Here is a 22,840-nt window from a genome sequence, read left to right on the forward strand (position 1 = left end):
GAATATGCTGGAGGGATACATTCCTGTCACAGAGACTCCCCATGCTTTGAAACAAAATTCCTAACTACATTAGGCAGAGCACCTCACTAACACTTCAAGAGAAACCTTGACAAGTGGATGAGTAACAGAAAATACACCCCTGGGATCACTTCATTGACTCTGCCTGACAGAGGCTCAGTTAATTAATCAATGGGGCGGCAAAGGCCGACACACTCTGGCTAGGCTTATAAATGCCCTCGTCCAGATAGCCTAGTACCTACCTATGAACCTATAAACTTATATGTTTAGACCAGCTACTGTGCAAGAGAGGAAAAAGGTGGAGTTGTCTCAGTCTTCATCCATAAGCGACTCACATCAAGGTTGGTGAACAGCATGATGCACTAGAGCTTCATCATGTCCAGATAACCATCAGGAAGGTCCCATATAATTAGCCAGCTATAGAACTTCTCTTCACTACACCTATCTACATGACATGCAATTAGTATTCAATATAATTTTTCTGGATGATCTAAACTACCCAACTATAAACTAGGAAAACTTCAACACCACTAGTACATAAGCACAGAAATTCATTGGCTTTGTTGTTACAGACACCTTGGAAAAATTAGTCAAAGAACCCAATGAGGGGGCAACATCTTAGATCCTGTCCTTACTAACATGGGGGCATCATGCATCATCCCCTGTGTATCTTCATTACTCGTTAGGTCTGACCATAAAGCCATCTCCTTCAAAATAAAATTTAAACCAGAGACCATTTCCACCCAATGTACCTTTAGAAATTTCTCTAAGACAAACTACCTACTCCTATGTGGTACATTGGCAAGCTTCACGTTCCCACCACACCTAGTTAATTCTGCTGAATACACAGAAATATACACTGCCACACTATAGCAGCATGTAAACAGCTACAGAGATGCAGCTGCACCCTGTGGAAACAAGTGCAGGGCAACCCCCAGAAATAAATCCCTATGATGGAACCATAATGTCGATAAACTTTACAAGAAAAGGAAGAGAATTTTAACCAAAAGTGAGAAGATCAATTCCCAGAATGATAGACCCCTTGTCATTGAAATAACAAGCAACTCAGGAGCTTAACAAAACCCACCATAGCCAAGTTTGAGGCTAAAATATTCACCCAAGCCAAAGACAATCACAAGACCTTTTTTAGTTATGTTCATAATCTCAAAACCACAATGCAGTAATGCACTGAACTGTTTGTGAATGATGTCACTTACACTGAGGCTGAATGTATAGAAAACCTACTGGCCAATAAATTAATCTCACATTTTGTTCCTGTCTCTCCTCCATCTATCCCAGAAGATATACCTGAAGCCAACTCGCCTCCTGCAATCACAAAAGACTAAGTCCTAAAGTCCTATAAAAAGCTAAAAATACTGCATTGAGGAGTTCTGACACTATCCATGGCTGCATCTTAAACAGCATGAAGCACAATTTAGCCACCCCTTCCCCAGCAACATTGTTTAACCTTACCCTTTATGCAGGTGTTCTACCAAGTGAATCGAGAACAGCTGCAGTCATTCCCCTGCATAAAAGAGGACTTTCCATGGACCCAGACCATTGCAGACCTATAACTCTGACCAGCCTCATATACAAAGCCATTAAAAGATTTATCATGGAACTAATCAATAAGGACATAGCGTACCTCCAAAAACTGGAACCATCTTAGTCTGACTTGGTCAAGGGTAGGTCATGCTTTCTCAAGCTGGTGGACATTTTTGAAAACATCACTAAAGAAACAGATTATGGTAAAATGATACACACCATATACCTCGACCTGGCCATGGCTTTTGACACAGTTCCCCAATCACACATATTAGAAAAGCTAAATAATCTGGGAATAAACCCCTATATCACCCAGTGAAACGCCAACTGGCTCAAAGATAAGACTCTGGAGGTCGAAACAGGTAAGCTACCTCCACAAAGAGATCAGTCAGCAGTGGAATCTCTCAAGATTCACAGCTGGGACCTCTCCAGTTTGACAGCTTCTTCTCCAAAATAAAATCCAGGAATCTAGGACTAAAGGACTCTGGCTGACTAAGTTTGCAGTTGACTGCAAGCTGAGAGCAGTCATTGAATGTTCAGATGACTTAGCCATCCTGCAGGAAGGTTTGTCCCAAACAAATATCTGGTGCTAGAATCATAGACTGAAATTAAATGCCAAGAAATGCATTATCATATCCTATGAGAAGACATCTAGCCTGGGGAACTACCACATTGAAAATACACCCTAAGAGTTGACCTAATTGCTTTAGATTATGCAACCTATTTGGACAGTGACCTAGTTTTCAACCAACATGTGTCTACTGTCATCATTCATAGGTTCATAGGTAGGTACAAGGCTATCGGCCCAAGGGCCTACGTAAGCTAAGCCAACAAGTTCCATGGCTTACGCCACCCAAGAAAGTTATTTTCCTGTGCCACTGTTGAGCAGAGACACAGATGTGATCCCCGGGGTGTATTTCCTATTTCCCATCCACTCATCAAGATTTTTCTTGAAGAGTGCTAATGAAGAACTTTGCTTGATATAGATGGGTAGCTTGTTCCAGAGTATAGGAAGTCTCTGGGACAGGAATCTATCCCTCCAGCGTGTCCTGTTTATTGTGGTGACAAGGTTTAGGTCCTTAGAGTGTGTAGCTTGGAGAGATTGGGATTTCTTTAGGTGTAGCATGTCCAACAGCTCTGGGTTTGACATAGCTTTATATGTTAGGCAGAGATCACCTTGGAGTAGGTGATATGCTACGGAGTAAAGCTGGAGTTTTTGAGACGGTCAGTGTAGGGCATTTGTTTGAGGCCAGTAATCCTCTTTATGAGGTACTTCTGTGGCCTTTCCAGCTGCTGCAGATGTTTTGTGAGGTACATTCCAAAAGGGGCGTTGTACTCTATAATGGGTCTAATGAGTGTCGAGTAGAAGGGAACAATGACCTCTTTTTTCCTGGATGAGAACCCTTTTATGATGAGGTGTGCCATGTAGAAGGACTTACTGACTATTGTGGCAATGTGATTATCAAAGGAGAGACTACTGTCCACCTGGGTCCCAAGGTCTCTTATCATGCATTCGGTGTTAAGTAGATTGCTGCCTATGTGGTAGTTCATCAGTACAGAGTTTTTACCAAAGGGGATGACACTGCACTTTTTGGCATTGAGCTTGAGACCATGGCTCTGACACCAGGCATCTGTCTCAGTGAGGCCCTTCTGTAGATGTCCACATAATTTGGGGACTTGACTATGGCTCCTAGTTTGCAGTCATTTGCAAACTTCATTAGCCAGAGGCCTTCTGTGTTAGCCTGTACTTCAGAGAAGTAGATACCAAACAGGAGAGGTCCCAGGATGGAACCCTGTGGTACTCCACTTGTCACTGCTTTGAGGTCAGATTTGGAGTCTGCAACTTTTACAGTGTGGGTTCTGTCAGTGAGCCAGTTGGCAATCCATCTTGTGACGTAGGGATTTATAACTAGTTTAGCTATAATTCCAGAATGGGGGATGGTGTCGAAGCCTTGGCGAGGTCAAGGTAGGCTATGTGAACCACATTACCCTCATCCACGGCTTTGGTGACTGCCTCAAAGAAGTCGATCAGGTTCAGGAGGCACGATCTGCTTTTCACAAACCCAAACTAGTTGGGATCCAGAGTTTGGAGGTTACCAATGTCTTTGTTTATGAGTTCCATTATGATACGTTCCATGGCCTTGCAGACCAGGATCATCAGGCTAATAGGTCGATAGTTCCCAGGATCAAGTGGTCGCCCCCCCCCCCTTGTTCAGTGGGATAACTGTTGCTGTGCACCATTTAGTGGGCACAAAGCCTGATGCAAGGCTATTATTGAACATGAGGCTTAAGTGGGGAGCCAGTTTGTTCTGAAGTTCGTGTAAAACGCAGCCTGGGATATTGTCCGGTCCCATGGATGCTGTGTTTTGGCTTTAGAGAGTGCAGCTTTTACCTGCATAGTTGTGATTACAGGGACTCTGCATTCTTCCTGTATAGATATGGGCCCTTTAGGGGGTGGGAGGGTGGTAAAGTTAGCACTGAACCTATCTGCCAGGATGTTGGCAATATCAGTTGGTTCTGTAATTTTCATGCCTTTGTGCTGTAACTCAGAGCAGATCTGTGTGTTGCCATCTAGATTATTGACATAGCTATAGAATGCTTTGTGGTTGTCCTTCGATTTAGTGGTGATTTTGTTTTTGTAGCTAGCTTTGGAGGATCTTATAAGGGATCTCAGCTTCTTACTGAGGCTGACCAGGGAGCTCCTCCACTCATGGGATTTTACTCTCTTTTGCAACAGTTTCTTCCTTCTGTTGTACAGTTTGTTTATGGCAGGGGACCACCAGATTGGCTTCCTTTTTTTGGAGGATAGCGTCTTGGTTATGTTTAGGATAGCATGATCCATGCACTTGTGCAACTGCTTATTAGAGTGCATTTGTGTAGGATTCAGCAGTTGTAACTGTATTGTCCATCTCCATGGGTGTCATGATGTTCACCACTTCTGTCTTAAGAAGCATGAAGTTGGCTTTGGAGAAATTTTTTACTGTGGTTTCCTTAATGGGGGGTGGGGGTGGGATGTGGATATCAAGGGTGATAAGCTTATGGTCGGATCGGACCAACGAGCAGTTAACTTCAGGTGTGGAACACCGGTCACTCATGTTGGTAATGACTAGGTCTAGGATATTGTTGCCCCTGGTGGAGGTGTGGATAAGTTGATCTAGGGCATTGGAGTTTATGAATTCCAGAAAGCATTGAGCTAAGGAGTTGGTACACGAGTAGTTTTCCCAGTTAATGGTGGGGTAGGTGAAGTCACCCATTATTAGGGTGTTTGGGTGAAACCTAATTTGTTTGTTGACTATAATGCCCTCTTTGGCATGTATATGTCAAGACACTTGCAACAGCTGGAACTCCCAGAGCGATACATTACTAAAAGGATACAAGGCCTAAACAATATGTCTGACATGGACCAACTCAAAGCCCTCTCACAATACTCAGTATCCTACAGACTACTAAGAGGTGACCTGTGTCTGGCATACAGATGGACCTTCTACACATCAGCAAATCAAATGTCCTCAGAAATACATTTTCCTGAGATATAAACCTTTTCTGCAAAATCAACAGAATGGTTTTGAGGGACAGGTGTATCTCACAGAGGAAACCAGTACTCTGGAACAGACTCTCAGTCCACATAAAATGAAATTCATCCATGTCCATATTCAAGGACAACTTGGATCTCTGGATAGGTCAAAGAAAATTTACTCTAGGACTGCCCCCCATACTATTAATGGATAGAGGCAGCTCCTAAATGTTGTACCCCACATGTGGGTCCCCTCAAATTATCTATGGTATTATCCCATTCATTCTCACTGGGGTAACATACAATTGATCATGGGATGGGTATGGCGAGTCTAATGCTAAACAGGATAAGTTAATTCAAGCATCAAAAAGGAAATTGTCTGGGCTTAAAAGGGTCCACAAGGGCATCTAGCCTAGTTCTTACTGATGAACCTATGAACCTATATTGGAATGTTGTAGGTCATTTTGGAGTTATTTGATTGAAGAGGTAGCACATGTTAGTGCTAAGTTATCTGCATATTGGAATTGATTTGTTGGGTGAGAAATTGTATCCGTTTTGTTTATAAATCTATTATAAAGACTAAAGACCCTAAAATTAAACCATATGGCACACAGAGATGTAGACATCTATTCTAGCAGAAGGAGACATTCCACAATCTGGTTCCCACCTACAAAGGTTTTCTGACTTGAAGAGTAAAGAAAAAAAAAACTCTTCCAAAAAAAGAGAGAACCTCTTCTCTTTTTTTAAACTGTAGCAAACTGCTTGCTACATTTGCAGCAAGCAGCTGCTACAATTTATGCCTGTCAAACATGGAGTGCTGAAGTGCTTCAGTACAAGTGCAATACCAGCAGCACTGAACATTGATTGGCCTATGCCGATCTTACCCCATAACCCTCTGTGCCTGGGGCGGCTGCTCCCTTCATCTCACCCTAGCTATGCTTCTTGTGGCATTGCAAATCATCTGAATCTGGGTATAGCATCCTTTTAATGAGAATAGATATGTGTACCTTAATCTATTGTTTGATTATATAATTTTATTTAATAGAACAATTTCAAAACAACAGAACAGCAACATAACCATTTAAACAGCAACAATAAATTGTTGAGGCGTAGCATCAGCATACATAGCTTACATGTATAGAGAAAGATTTATAGAATAATTAATAATATAGTTCAAAATTTATCTTTGCTTCCATGAACTTGAACATTAAAATATAACATAAGAATAACAGGAGATAAAAGGGCTTCCCTGGCAGTTGTCCAAAAAGAAAAAAAAGGTTAGGCAATCTGTTCATATTATGTAGTGTGAAACTTGAAATGTCTGAAGACACTCACCATTATGAGTCAACAACAGCCAAGTTGTCTTTCCTTTTTCATCTAAAACAGAATTGTCCTCAGTGATGTAATATAATCCCATATCTATCCATTGCATGTTTTTTTTTTGTTTTGTTTTGCTTTAATCTTCCTCTAGTAAAATGGCTTTGGGAACTCAGGCTAAAACTAAGATAATCTGTAGCTCTTTCTTATGTTAGCCAGATTACCCTTGCAAAGTACAGAGATGGTTTATGAAATATTTCCTTCCATAATGCTGGGCCACCTCTCATCTTTTCTGACCTTGTGGGCAAGGCAAGAGCATCTGTATAACATCTGGGTTGCTAGATCCACCCCTCTGACAGTATGAATATTTCATCCTGTCATCTCTAAATAATCTAGTAGAGGTCATGTCCCATTTGTGCAGAATAAAAATGCTTATTTTAAGCTAGGTTCAGGATAATTTAGTGACATCTTGAGATTAATATCAGATGGTCCTGTTCTCATTTCAGAAAGTTTTGTGTGTGTGTGTGTGTGTGTGTGTGTGTGTGTGTGTGTGTGTGTGTGTGTGTGTGTGTCTGTTCGTGTGTGTGTGTGTGTGTGTGTGTGTGTGTGTGTGTGTGTGTGTGTGTGTGTATGTATGTATGTATGGCATACTAAAAATGGATGATTCCCCTTTGGTTGATATCTGTTTAGTCAACAGAATTTAGTAGACTACACAGATGACCAAGAGGTGTGAAAGATCTTGTAATTTTCAGGTTTGGGAAATGAGTTCGTTACCCAGCATTGTACATTCTCCTAGCTAGTATATGTGATTAATGGGTGAGGAGTACACGGGGGTGCTTGCCCCCTGCAAAAAATGATGTTTTAGGCTCTTTTTATAAATTTTGTTTTGGATGTGCAAAGATTTTTTTCTCAGCACATGCATAGTAGCATGTTAACATTTGTAAAGTTGAGCTTTTGCCGCCAACTTTATGAACATAGATTTTTGGGTCATTTGTTCTTTTTCAAAGGCACACAGAGATATACAGATAGCTAGATAGATGGATGTAAATATATATATATATATTGATATATAGATCTAGAAATATACATGCACACATCTTGCAGACAAACACAGGCAGGATGTGGTTCATAACAATAATCTATGTTTATATGTAACCTTAGAAAAGTTGTAAAGAATCCCATAGCAAATGACTACATACTGAGATTTACACAAGACATGGTATATGAATGTTGCACCTGTACAACTATTATTGGCTATCGTTCCTGACTTTTGCAATCCATAGTTGCATTTTGCTGTGTAAGTGTGTGTTATGCAATCCCCTTATAAAAATCAAATCCGTGTTTTTTCTTGCCACTTTACAACTGGCAAAGATGTCTGGTTTTGTCATTAGTATTGCTGTACCCACTTTGAGCTGTTTGCTTCTGTAATACCACAGGAAGGTGCACAGAATAGTACTCTACAACCTCGGAGGGGAAAATACAGCTCCTCTGAGGAACAGAAGCTGCTTGACATGTTTAGAGTAGACAGGGAGATTGGGGTGCTTGTATAACCCACAGTCAAAAACTGGGACAATATGTGGCATTCCTATTCCTGTGGATACAATGGTTTGTGTAGCCCTCACTATATTTGGCACTGTGACCCTTCAGTGTCAGGCTGGGAATATATTGAGTATGTCACTGACTATGGCCTTGAGATACTGCAGCAGTTCCTTGGTGTATTCTTGGCCCACGTTGATCAGCATAATTATTCTCTGTTTTTACCACAGAACTGAGCCAATACAATGTATGCCTTCTATGGCATGGCACATTTTCCTGAGCTGCTTGGTGAGATATACTGCACCCATTGTGGCTATTGAGGCACTACCTGGACCACATAATAGGAAGGGTTATCATTCCATCACTGCCAGGTAGAGTGTGTGATGCATGTGGCTGTATCACCAACAAACTGGCCCAGGAACATGGAAGTACCCATAATTCCAACATATACCACACAAGTTCACTGTACCACCACTTCCTGCATGGTAGGATATCACTTGGACACCTAGAAGGTAAGTGTGCCCTAAATAAGTTTGCTTTTCATCTCTATTCTTCTAAATATGGATGAATGTTTTATTGAAGAACTATCCCATCTTCACATGTCTACTTGCTATTATGTCTTTCAGGTGATACAGGCTACCCGCGTGAACTTTAGCTAATAACACCAGTCCATAATCTGCTGCCCTAGCCCTAACACAAATAATCATCAAGTAAATGTTCATCCCGCTGAAATCCCATTTCTATTGCCTGGGTAGGTCTCTTCGGTATGACCCTGCAATTCCAAGCAGCATGTCCATGGCTTATTGCACTCTGCATAACATGGTTATGCATTACAATGTAATTGTAAAAGGTAATTAATGTACTGAAAGCTTACAAACACTTGCTAACTTATCAGTATATTATCCATAGTGCTATGTCGTGATGGGGTGTGGGAATTAAAGTTAAAAGCACACCTTTATGAACTGAATGAATTGCTTGCTTTAAGGCATTTTACAGAGGCATACTAAGTGAAAAATCTTTTACAAAACATTTTTCTTGGTTTGGAGAGGGGGAAGAAAGCATTTGCACAGACAGTTGTAGTTAGAGGCACATCTTTATTTTTAGGTAAGTTTAGGGCATTCTGTATGTATGCATAAATCAGGCAGTATAAGCAGAGGGGGGGCATTGAAATAAACAAACACAACAGTATAATATATGCACTTAATGCTGTAAGGTGTATTACAAAGGGTTAGTAACTGAGCAACCCATGCAGTACATTTTCATTGTTTGGTGAGTGGGGGGAAAAGGTTTAGACCAGGGGTGGGCAAACTTTTTGATTCGTGGGCCACATTGAGTTCTAACATTTGACAAAGGGGCCGGAACAGGAGCAGATAGATGGCATGCTTTGAAAACATCACCTCATTGGGGGAAAAATACACATCTTGGGATATGGAGAAAACATGTGCTTTAATTTCCAATGAAAATGAAGAAAAGCATTACAATAAAATCTCTGACTTCGAAATGAGTCTTTAAACACTGAAAATCAAATAAATGACCATTTTATTTTAAAGCACTGAAAGTTCTGTTATCCTTCAGGATATCACCATCACTCTCCTCCTGACTGTCTTTTTTTTCAAAACCGGTAGGAGATGCAGATGTACTTGTCCTGTTCCTTTTATTCAATTTGTTTCCCCGGTGCCAAAAGTCAACAACGACCAGTGCAAGGACAAAACAGTTGCAGCAAGTCAGTCTGTGAAGCGTTATATTTGATCTGCGCGTACTGTTTATTTTAAAAATGTGCGTATCATGGAGACACACACATTTTAATGGGAGCAGTGTTGTTGGTCTCCTTTTTAGCCAGCATCAAAGTCTGGAGTTAGTTTTGTTGTGGCGATTCTCAGGATGGATCTGAGGTGTAGGTCTGTTAACTTGGATCTGTGGCTGGCTTTGTTGATGTTCATGACACTGAAGGTCTGTTCACACACGAAGGTAGAGCCGAACAAAGCCAACATCATCTTTAGATTTGGAAACGCGGCATCATTGAGTGAAGCATAGAAGTCATTTAGTTTCAGAGAGCTGAACTTCTCTTTTAAGGCAGGGTCGGACTGAAGGTCGATCAGTTCGAGCTGAAGCTCCTCTGGAGCTGTTTCGGGGTCTTGTGACAGAGGAAAGGCCACCAATTGAAGTGAATTGTCAATTTTGTCGAAATCCAAAAACTGACGGCAGAATTCTCCATGCAGTGCATCCAGTGACTCACTGTATTTCTTTACTTTTGCTCCGGCCTCTTTCAGCGTGGCTAGTCTAGGAAAATGAGTGAATGACTTGTTCAAAATCTGCCTGGAGAATAAAGCCAGCTTGGATTTGAAGGCTTTCACATTTGTGTACATGTCATGCACAAACTGCTCCTTCCCCTGCAGTTTCACGTTGAGCTCGTTCAAGTGTGAAAATATGTCCGTAGCAAACGCAAAGTCACACATCCGGCTCTTGTTGCTCAGCTCAGGAAATTCATCAGTCTTCCCCTGCCGCTCCAAAAACATGCCAATCTCCTCTTTGAGCTCCCACACTCGTTGAAACACTTTGCCCAAACTCAACCAGCGGACACGGGAGTGATAAAGCAGGTCCTGGTGATCCGCATCAGTTTCCTCCAGGAACACAATGAACTGACGATGCTGAAGTCCCTGTGCGCGTATGAAGTTGACGAGTTTCACCACAGGATTCACAACATGATTCAGCTGTAACACCGATTTACATAGAGATTCCTGGTGGATGATGCAGTGGAGGAAAATGACATCCTGGTCAGGGTTTTCATCTTTCACTTTATTCTGGATTCTCCTCAGCAGGCCAACGTTTTTTCCCATTAAATTCGGAGATCCATCTGTGGTGACGTTAACAAGCTTACTCCAGGGAAGCTTCATGTTTTCGATGGCAGCAGACACCCATTCAAACAAGTCCTCTCCCCGTGCTTGTCCTTTCAGAGACTCCATTGTCAAAAACTCCTCCGTTATTTCAAAAGTTTTGTTGATTCCTCGGATAAAAATGACATCGTTGCTTTCATCCAGTGCTAAAGAATAAAAAGTGAATGACTTCGCCTTTTTGTTTAATCTGCTGGTGATATCTTCATCTATTAGATCCACACGGCGAGTCACTGTCCGCTGTGATAAACTGATTTTCTCAAATTTGTCTTTGGTCTCCGGGCACAAAATACCTGCTGTCTCTACCATACACTCTTTTAGGAACTCGCCCTCAGACAGTGGTTTGCTGGCCTTTGCTATTTTGAATGAAAGCATAAAACTGGCCTTGGTAGTTGACTCTTGAATGGCAGTTTGACGGTGAAAAAAACTTTACTGAGCCTTCAAATTAGCTGCCACCTTCTCAGCAGCAGCTTCCCGTTCTTTTGTTGAGAGCTTGCTAGCATAATTAGCGTGCTTTGTGGCAAAGTGGCAGCTAATATTATACTCTTTAAAAACCGCCACAGTTTCTTGGCATATCAGGCAAACAGCAGATGATCGGTGTTCAGTGAAAAAATATTTAGTTGTCCACTCCTTATTGAACACTCGACATTCTCTGTCCACTTTCCTTTTCTTGGGTCCGCTCATCTTCATAGAGGGGCGGTGGGTCAAAGGGTAAAGTGCAAACGTGGAGTAATAGGCCTACGCTTCACCTCAACAAAGCCAATATATCTAGAGTGCGCCATCTAGTGAGGAAACATCAGAATTGCAGGGGAAATAAAACATTAACAAGGTTAATTTATTAAATTTTTTCAAGTTTGGCGGGCCGAATCAAAACGTTTAACGGGCCGCATGTGGCCCCCGGGCCGTAGTTTGCCCATGCCTGGTTTAGACAGAGGAGTAGGCCTTAATTTACTTGGTGGTATTTTTTTACCCACTTTTTTCTCCACACTGCTGACCATCTGCTGACCTTAATACCTCATCATTCAGCAGGTTCCATATTCTCACAGATTTTCTCTAATAAAAGTTGAAGCCAGTGAGGTGACTGAGACATCCCAGCATCATTGCTGCTGTGGGATTCTGCTTTAGTCCCATCACCATGCACAACCAGCAACATTCCAAGAATGTACCATGCAATGTACAGTCAGCACTAAACCAACCCCTCACTTCCACAAAGAGCTGGTCTCAGCAAATCACCCTTCTTATTTGCAGGGAAAAAAATATCACTTTGTGAACCTCAGATTAACACACACACACCCTAGAACAGATAGTGTGTGCTCCAGCCAGAGGATCAAAAATACTGGATCTGGTGCTCACAAACATGGGAGAACATTGCTCTACCTCCCCATGTCATATCTTCACTAGTCAGGTCAGATCACAAAGCTGTCTCTTTTGAAGTAAAAATCAACCCACTAAGCCCAGCTAAACCAGTAACACTTAAGAAATATTCTAAGGCAAACTGCATCCTATTAACTGATAATCTGTTAAAACATAAGGCTCCCTCTAACCCTGAGATCACGGCTACCTATGCAACATTATACACAGAGTTCCAAAAGAAACATGTGAATGGCTGCATAGAGGCTGCCATACCTACCAGAAGTAAACCCAAAGCAAGCAGTAAAAACAAACTCCAGTGGTGGAATCCTCACCTAAACAGGGTATATAACAAAAGAAAAAAAAACTCATGGCCAAAATCAGGAAGAGCAACTCCCCTAAAGGCAAGTGCTCTCTTGTACAACTGAACAAGAATATAAGAGCTCTAATTAAGTCCAACAAGGTCAATCATAAGGTCAGGGTAGCCTTGCGGGCTAAGGACAATCACAAGACTGTCTTTAGCTATGTCCAGAACCTTAAAGGTAACACACAACAATGTGCTGAACTGGTGGTGAATGGTACCACTTTCGCTGATCAGGGTGACACAGCAAATTTACTTGCTGATTAATTCATCTCAAACTTCACTTGTCACACCCCACCTGCTCCAGAAGAAATCCCATCCAACATACTTCCCCCAAGTATTAGCAGGGAACAGGTGCTGGCAGCACTCCCTAAAGCCAAGAACACCACCTTTATGGGTCCTGACAACATCACCAGTTGCCTCTTGTGCAGTCTAAAACATGACCTGTCAGAACCACTTGAGCACGCATCAACTACAGCCTCAAAATAGGCTATATTCCAAGTGAATGCAAGGCTGTTACAGTTGTCCCCCTTCACACGGGCAGACCATCAACCAATCCATGGAATTACAATCCCATCAGTCTAACAAGCCTAATATGCAAAGCCATGGAATTAATTATCATAGAAATAATAGACAAGATCATTGGCAACCTACAGACACTAAACTTGTCCCAACTTGGCTTTGTTAAGGGAAGGTCATGCCTACTTAACCTGATAGACTTCTTTGACAGGGTCACCAAGGTAATGGACTATGGTAAAATAGCGCTTACTGCATATCTTGACCTGGCCAAGGCGTTTGATACAATACCGCACTGGGATATTTTTGACATGCTCTCTTGGCTAGGCATAAATCTGTATATAACTTGTTGGATATCTGGCTGGATAACAGACAGGACCCTAAAAGCCAGGATTGGTGAGACCACCTCCACTGAGGGACTGGTCACAAGCAGAGTACCCAAAGGCTACTATTTCTCAGAAGTCAAGACCAAGTTTGCAGACAACTATAAATTGGGAGCTATTATAGATTCCCTTCCCCCAACATCAGAGCCAGATAAAGATCAAATGGGGCCTTTGTCAAGGTAATGGCTCAGGGCCCCCCCCCATACACAGCCCCCCGCTGCAGCCATTCCAGTGTCCCATTAAATCTTAACATTCTGCAAAAATCTGGACAGCTGAGAGTTATGCGACATACCTACCACATGCACACACACATACACACCTACCCACCTACCTCCCTCTTACACATACACACACACACACACACACACACACACACACACACACACACACACACACACACAAAACCCAGAAAATCATAAATTTTTATTAGGAACACCCTACAAATATGAGGCAAAAATCAGGACATTCTGCGAAAATCTGGACAGTTGAACGACACCTCCCTCCTTCTTTTACACACACATAAACACACACACACACACACACACACACACACACACACACACACACACACACACACACACACTCACACACACACACACACACACACACACACACACACACACACACACACACAAAACCCAGAAAATCATAAATTTTTATGAGGAACACCCTACAAATATGAGGCAAAAATCAGGATATTCTGCGAAAATCTGGACAGTTGAAAGACACCTCCCTCCTTCTTTTACACACACATAAACACACACACACACACACACACACACACACACACACACACACACACACACACACACACACACACACACACACACACACACACACACACACACACCTCTCACTTGTCCGTTCATGGTTCACATTTCAAATATCTTCTGGCATTCAAATTCTGCATGAGTGAAAAATGAAGATGTAAACATTAGTTTGCACAGATGCAGAAGACAAAAGCAGGTCATACACACCTGTTGCATCTGTTTAACCAGACACAAAGGGCTTTTGGCATTTTTCTTAAAGAAGAATACCCATCAAAAACAGGGGTTCTGCCCAAGATACCAACATATTGCAAGAAAAATAAAGAGATATTCTCGTTTGCTGTGGTGAACTGTCCAATAAATAATCCACAAACCAAGAGACAGCTGGTTCACCCAGGCTAACACTGTGCTGAAAAGCAAATAAACTGTCTATGCAATCCAGTAATAAAAGTTCTGTTAAAATCCAGAATGTAATGAAAAGAATGAAATAAAACAACATAAGAACAAAAATAATAAAAATTAAGTCCCTTGTCCTATGATAAGCGCTTTCGAATATGATCTGAAGAACTATTCAAAAGCGCTTATCGTTGGACAAGGGACTTAATTTTTATTATACCATGATCCCCCCAAAACGTGCACGCTGATTGGCCAGCGTGCCCGTTGTAAATCGAGTTATACTAATGGAAAAAGGTCCCGGACTTTTTCCATTAGTATAACTTCGTTTTAAACACTGTCTCGCTATGTTAAATGGGTTTAACATGCGAGACAGCTTTAAAATAAGCAACGGAGATCTCCGCTGCTTATTTTAAAGCTGTCTCGCCATGTTAAACCCATTTAACATAGCGAGACAGTGTTTAAAAGCACGGAGAAAGCAAGATCTCCGTTGCCTCGCTATGTTAAATGAGTTTAACATAGCGAGACAGTTTTAAAATAAGCAACGGAGATGTCCGTTGCTTATTTTAAAACTGTCTCGCTATGTTAAACTCATTTAACATAGCGAGCAACGGAGATCTTGCTTTCTCCGTTGCTCAACTCTGATGTACTGCGCAGCGCAGTACATCAGAACTGCCGCGATGCCAGACATCTGCGGAAGGGCAGTAAACAGGCATTATACTATGCCATTATTTAAGAAAAGTAACAGTTTCTTTTCTTAAATAATGTCATTAATAGCAATAACCACTTCTGGGTGAGGGTAATGTTTACCCACGGTTGGCTTTGTTTGGTCCCTCGGGACCAAACCACGCCAACATTACCCACAAGCGTGGTTTATTGCTATATTATTTTTGTTCTTATTTTGTTTTATTTCATTCTTTTCATTAAATTCTGGATTTTAACAGAACTTTTATTACTGGATTGCATAGACAGTTTATTTGCCTTTCAGCACAGTGTTAGCCTGGGTGAACCAGCTGTCTCTTGGTTTGTAACATATTGCAAGAGGGTTTAACACAGGCAAATCACTGGTGCCAAAGCCATGTCCTAAAATTCAATGCCAAAAATGCATTATAATTCCCTTTGGGAAACTATCAACACAAGAAAATTACTCCATCAATAAAACACTCCTAAACATCAACCCTGTAGTAATGGATCTAGGAATATACGTAGACAACAATCTGGCCTTTGACCAACACATATCTAAGATGGTAAGAAAATCATTCTGTGTTGCCCCACATCGGACAATTAAATGAGTACTTAAACAGATGCTTGCAACAGTCAGATCACCCACAATGATTTCTCACCAGGAGAATTCAGTGCATGAGTACACTGTCCTACTCTGATCACCTAAAGGCTCTGTCAGTGTATTCAGTCTCCTACAGGCCACTGAGATGAGATCTTTGCCTGGATTAGAGGGCTTCCTCAGACCCAGCCCTGATGGTTCTGTTGCATATGCACCAAAACAAACAGCTCCAGAAACATTAAATCCAAGGATCTGAACTTTGCTTGTGACATAAACAGAACATGCTGGAGAGACATATATTTGTCCCAAAGGATCCCCACTCTATGGAATAGGCTCCTCATCCATGTACAGCAGAGTTCATTCCTGACCCTATTCAAATGAAACCTTGGCAAGTGTACAAGAAACCATAAATTTAGCCCCAGTCTGGCCCCCATGTTCCTTATGGACAGAGACCATCAATAAGAAATGTATTATCCTAACTAATCCCCCACAAATCCCTTAGTTACCTCTCTACTAACATGACCCCGTAATACTCAGGATGTGAACTGGTTTGGGGTGTGTGGGTAGGTTTGTAAAGGCCCTAATAATCATCACTATACAGATCAGATAGAGGCTAGGACACCTCCACTGCAGTTATCTACTGTGAGGGAGACATCATGTCCCTCTGCTTGTCATCATGGGCCTACTTCACAGGGTAGAAGTGGTGGCTCCTCCCATGCAGGTAGCCTGCAGCACAGCAGCCTGACCTGTGGGAAATAAGAAGGTTGTGCAGAGGTGGTAGAATCCATATGAAAACTTCCTGCAGTGAGTGTGAAAACTCATTGACCCCATCAACTAGCCACCAGAGACCTCAAGCCCTTGGCATCAGGGTCTACCCACCCAGTCCCATCTGAGCAGAGCTGTGTATGATGGCCTCCTGGTCAGGTTGGGAATGGTGTTGATTCCAAGTCCCCCCATCTTTCATCTTGTTTGCATCCATCTTTTTTATATAAAACCCATAATTTGTGCATTTCCCCAACTCTTCCCTATCACCATTTGTCCATCCTCTGTTTGTCTGTCTTACCTTCCATTTGTGAAGTAAACCTACTAAAGACTACCAACCCTTTGTTTGCCTTATCTGTATTTGTATGGGTTATGTTAAACCCCTTATAACTTCACTAACCCTCATTCAATCCCTTATTACCCTATCTCCTTCCCCACCTTCCCCATATATATTTCAGAAAATGAGGACTATCTTGAATAAGAAAAAACAAAGTTACCCACTCTTGCCCACCTACTCCAGAACAACCCTCTTATGCCACCCTAGTGTATTACCCTTGTCCGCTGTCCCTCTTTTTTCCTACTTTTCTATCTTCCCCTTTCACATACTTATAAAAGCCATAAACTGGCATCCATAAAAGAACACCTGTGGTGTAAGGCTGCTGGCAAGGTTGCTTTAAGGTGTGAATGAACAACACAAAGCCTGCATACATGTATGTTCTTGCTCTGAAATCTCACAACAATAGCTCAGAGTAGCCCTTGTCATTAGACAAGAAAAACATACAAAGTACTTGAGAGCCTTACACAGGATGCTGTTTTTATATATGCAACAGCATAGATCTGTCTTCCCTGAGGCAGCAAAAGATTATTCTTCTGATGGTTTTACTTCCTGCCTTGCTTCAATAAATGCTGAAGGCTAAGAAATTCTGTTCAGACCCATGGCACTTTCACCCACTGCTATTAACACAAAAAGATGTTTATGTGCTCAGATAATGGCTAAAGTCATATTACTCAAGTGTGATTTTCACTAATGAGATGCACAGGTGAGTGACTGGACATAAATGTTCGCATTATACAGGAAATAATGAAAAGTGTTGGTGCGTGGTTTAAGATACTGTTCGTTTTCCAACTGTAATTGTGCATTTGTTTTTGATGAAATTATAGTTATTTCACTACCACTCCAGACCAATTTAATGTAAATTTCCCTTGTTTCTCAGCAACGTGCATGTTACATACTTCAATAAAAGTAACCAAGCACTAGTTCTCAACACTGCGTTGTATTCACATAGAGTAGTAAGTCTGGTTTTAAAACAAATGTATATCTTATCAGATAAATGTTTTCATCACCACCCTCATACATAATGAGTGTATCTTCAGTTAGGTATTCACAATGAATATCCTATCAGATAAATCTTATGTAACACTCATACATGATGCCTATATCTTCACTTAGATATTTGTAGCGAATATTCTGTCAGATAAATGTTTTCATCATCACATTCCCACTTAATGCAATGTCAGGTATTCACAATGAATATCTGTAGTTACGACATAACCAGTCCATTTTTATTATAATCAACTCCTGTGATTGGACAAAATGCAGGTAATTATTTCAATGGTGAGATCATGCAACTGTGTGGTAAATAAAGTTTCTTCTTACTTCCAAGGCTGTGAGATCTAAAATGTTAGTACATTTAAAGACATGGGAATGTGGCTGGCCCAATCTTCTACATAGGGGTGCGGAGGGCACTCATAATACAAAAATGCTTTTTGTGTAAGTCTGTTACAGACAATGATATACACCATTGGCTTAACTCCTTAAACTCTTGTGATACTTCCAGGTGTTTCTCCAGGATCATCCTAGTGACTTCTCCAGAAGTTTAATATTGCATATTCATATTTACATCACTTTTTTCAAAATCATGCTACATATAAGCTACTAAAATATTTTGTCTTAAAGCTTACTTGATGGGTGGCACAACTGCACTAATATATGAACTCTAGGTATTGCAGCTGAAGAGATATCACATGCTGTTCATATACTAATTCTATATATTATAATATAATATCTCAACAATGAAGCAATATAAAGAGGACTGCTTAGCCTCATATGAGAGTTCACAGTTAGATTAACAGTATGTGCATAGCTTGAGGGGCTACTGAGGTATTAGAAGTTGTTTTATGACACATTCATCATGATTACTGTGACTTATATAATGCAGTTTAAGACTTAGACACTAATGAATATTAGCACTTTAAAGCTTAGATTGTGCTGAACAGCTTGTCATTTATACATACGGACTTAGAGATATAAATATTTGTTTGATCTGTGAGGATATAATCTGATTTTGTCAAAAGGATTAGGATGTGGCTATTGGAAATTAGAGTATAACCTTCCAGGACACAGTTGGAGAGAAGGAGTTAACAGAGATTTTGCAACTTGAAGAGATATCTGGTGGTGTAATATTTTGTTATAGATCCATCAGTTAGTATAAATGAGCTTGACATAACTTTAGAGATGTAATGCACTTAAGGAATAGCCAAGGTGCACCCTAAACTGATTTATTTTAAGAAACTTAGTTATTACCAGAATGTGAAAATCGTAACGTTATATCTGAAGATGCCCATATTGCCTTTGACTTTCTTGAAAAGCAAGGTAGCTTGTGTTTTTACAAAAAAAATTTTGTTTTTATCCAAGACATACATTTGAGAATATTTATGTCTCTCTTCTGATTTGTGGAGGCCATTATAATGATTGCCCTCTTCTATAACCACAGCGTGACACACACACCTAACAGAAAGTCGTGTAGTGTGTTCAGATGCGGATCTGATTCTGAGTACAGATTTCAGTCATTCCTTACCCCCTTTGCTTTACACACTACTTACATGTTACTTGAATGTACATATGAATACCATGTATTTTTTATCTCCTTTGAAACACAAAGGTAACCCCTTCACAGGGATGCCAGTCATAGGTTCATAGGTTCATAGGTGTGTACTAGGCTAATGGCCATGGGGCCTTTACAAGCCTAGCCATAGGATTACCCTGGCATAGTGCCACCCGAACTTAGTTCCCAGTGCCTCTGATGAGTAGAGCCACTGGTGTTATCCCCTGGGTGAATTTTCACTGTGTACAAAGACAACCCTCTCCTCTTACCTCCCAATACTCAGACTTGTGAGAGATGCACTTATATATCCAAACTGGAAGACATGCACTCTCCAGCCAACACCGGAATAGCTGGTCAAGAGGAGAAGGTCAACACCTGCACCACACCACATGGAACACACAGCCCTCCAGAACACCCACCATCACAGCCCTCACATAAAAACACAAACCACACACCCACCTTCGCGGAGGCTCTCAATAAAAATCTACCCAAACAACAAAGACCTCCAAATCAGAAACACACTTGACCCCCACAACACAGCACAAATCACAAGACACATAACTCACCTACACAGTGTGCCCCTCAACCTAAGCCCCTAAGGAAAAACAGCTTGCCCAATACACTAATCTTAGGTGACTCGATAGTGAGCCACACTGATGTCTCACTCACTAGGTTGAATAAGGAGAAGGTAACAGTCAGCTGTCTGTCGGTTGCCAGGATGTGACACATAACACATGCACTCAGGTCATGCCACAACAAGTACATGTATGACTCTGTCATTGTTCATATGGGTGTGAATGACCTGAGACGTACTTCGCTGGACTACATGAAGAGAGACATGGAAGATATCTCAGATTATATGTCCCAGGCAGGTATGACCCTAGCCCTGAGCAGCATCCTACCATCGCCCAGAATGATACCACAGTGCAAGCGAAAAATTATTAACTTCAACAATTGGCTAAGTTTCTGGTGTCATTCTAAGGGGATCCAGTATCTGTCTGCTTGGGAAGACATGATACACAGACCTTGGTGCTTTGCCAAGATGGCCCGCATCTGTCACCCCTAGATTTCTGGATACTGGCTAAGGCTCTTGCCACCCCTATAGTGCCTTTTTTAGGTACTGTTCCAAAGACCAAATTACCACCATAACAGCTATAAATAAATGCAATCTGAGGGTCATGCTTCCCAGTGCTAGAAGTCTAAATCTCAAGAAGCACTCGCACGAAGCACTCCTCAAAATGCAGAACATCGACATTTGTGCTGTAGCGGAGACCTGATTTTAAGCAGCAGAAAGCACCCCTGTGCTACCAGACTATGGCTCAGTCCACACCTTTTGACCCTAGAAAATGTACCGAAGCTCCAAAGGCGGTGGCGTCTCCATATTCATAAAGGATATGCATGCCTCCAGACTAGTAACCCAGCATAAGGCATCGGAAATAATTCAGGTACAACTAACACTGGGTAAGACGGCAATTCAGGTCATAGCCTACTATAGGTCCCCAATTGTGTCCCAAGGCTAGCACTCAGGCACCCTGGAAACTATTACAGTCCAACCCAACACTCTCATACTGAGTGACCAACTACCCCTCCATCAACTGGGATAAGTACTCATGCACCAATACAATTGCCCAACGCTTCCTGGAATTCATTAATTCCAATACGCTGAACCAGCTTATTCTTAGCCCCACTAGAGGAAGCAACATCCTTGACCTGGTTATTACTAATTGGCAACCATTACTCAACACCAATAGTCAATTCCTCCCTGGTTAGATCCAACCACAAGCTAATTACCATGGAAATCCACATCTCACCCACACCACCAGCAAAGGTAACCGCCATGAAAAACTTTTCCAAAGCTGACTTTCGGCTCCTAAAAACAGAGGCAGCTAACTTCACGGCACCCATGCAAATGGAAAATAGGTGCATGACCACCGAATCATACACCAATGCACTGTACAAACACATACATAAATGCATGGAACTAGCCATACCCAACAGAACAAAGATGCTTTCCTCCAAAAAAGGAAGCCAATCTGGTGGTCCCCTGCCATTAACAAACTCTACAACAGAAGGAAGAAACTGCTGCAGAAAAAGGTGAAGTCCCAAGACTGGAAAAACTCCTTTATTAGCCTCAACAAAAAGTTGAAATCCCTCATCAGAACACTAAAAACAACCACAAAGCCTTCTACAGTTATGTCAAGAATCTCCGCGGAAATACCCAGATTTTCTCTGAGTTTCTGCACAATGGTATCTCCTATACTGAGCCAACAGATATTGCCAACATACTGGCTGACAGATTCAGTGCCAACCATAGCCCCCCCCCCCCCCCAGAACCAATTACAATACTGGAAGAATGCCAGGCACCCAGCATTACTGTAGCACAGGTTAAAGCTACATTGTCCAAGGCCAAGAATACAGCTTCCATGGGACCCAACAATATCCCTGGCTGTGTTCTACATAGGGTGGCTGGAACTACCCCACCATCTATCATTCACCTAACTAACTACTGTGCACAAAATAATCTACAAACACACAGACTGTCCTGCTCTCTCAACTCTACTTGCCAAATACCATCCCAGCAGGCATCTAAGATCTGAAAATCATCTCCTTCTAAACGTAGATAAGCCCACCTTACCTGCTGGTCAACTCCTCTATTCCTTCACTGTCACCAAACTATAAGAAATACAGGCAGCACCACCACCTTCAAACAAATACTGAAAAATCATCTCAACTCTTCCTGGCTATGTTCCTGCTCTATAACCTAACCTCTTCACTCTCCTTATATGATTACTAAACTCCTATGTCTTTTGCTACTAGTGAGTGATGATACTTTCTCCATATTTATTTTTATCTTCACTTATTGATACTGGTACAGTAATACTGATTAATATATCTCTGTTTATACCACTCTGATTGAATTCATTGAATTCTGCTTTAATGTATATTTTCTGTATATATTACTGTAATCAAACAAACTAGATTCCTGCTTTTATGTATATATTCTGTATATGTTACTATATTTACTAACTGTAACACTGTTTCTACTTCTGTACTAATTAATGTTTATATTCTTCTGTATCTTCTTGGAGCTTTTCTCCCCAGGCCTCCACTGAAAATGGGGTCTTTTAGGCCCAGTGGACTTTCCCAGTAAACAAATGCATTAAATAAATAAATAACTGGTACCACACATGTGTGCCCTATTCAATCACAGCCTCACTTCAGGCTTTGTCCCTACAGAATGGTGCACTAATACAGTCATCCTTCTCCATAAAGGGAGAGCGACTACAGACCCTGGGAATTATTGCACCATCATGGGCCTA

This window comes from Protopterus annectens, chromosome 1.part0 (assembly GCF_019279795.1).
Source record: "Protopterus annectens isolate FY-2018-M chromosome 1.part0, PAN1.0, whole genome shotgun sequence".
Taxonomy (NCBI): domain Eukaryota; kingdom Metazoa; phylum Chordata; order Ceratodontiformes; family Protopteridae; genus Protopterus; species Protopterus annectens.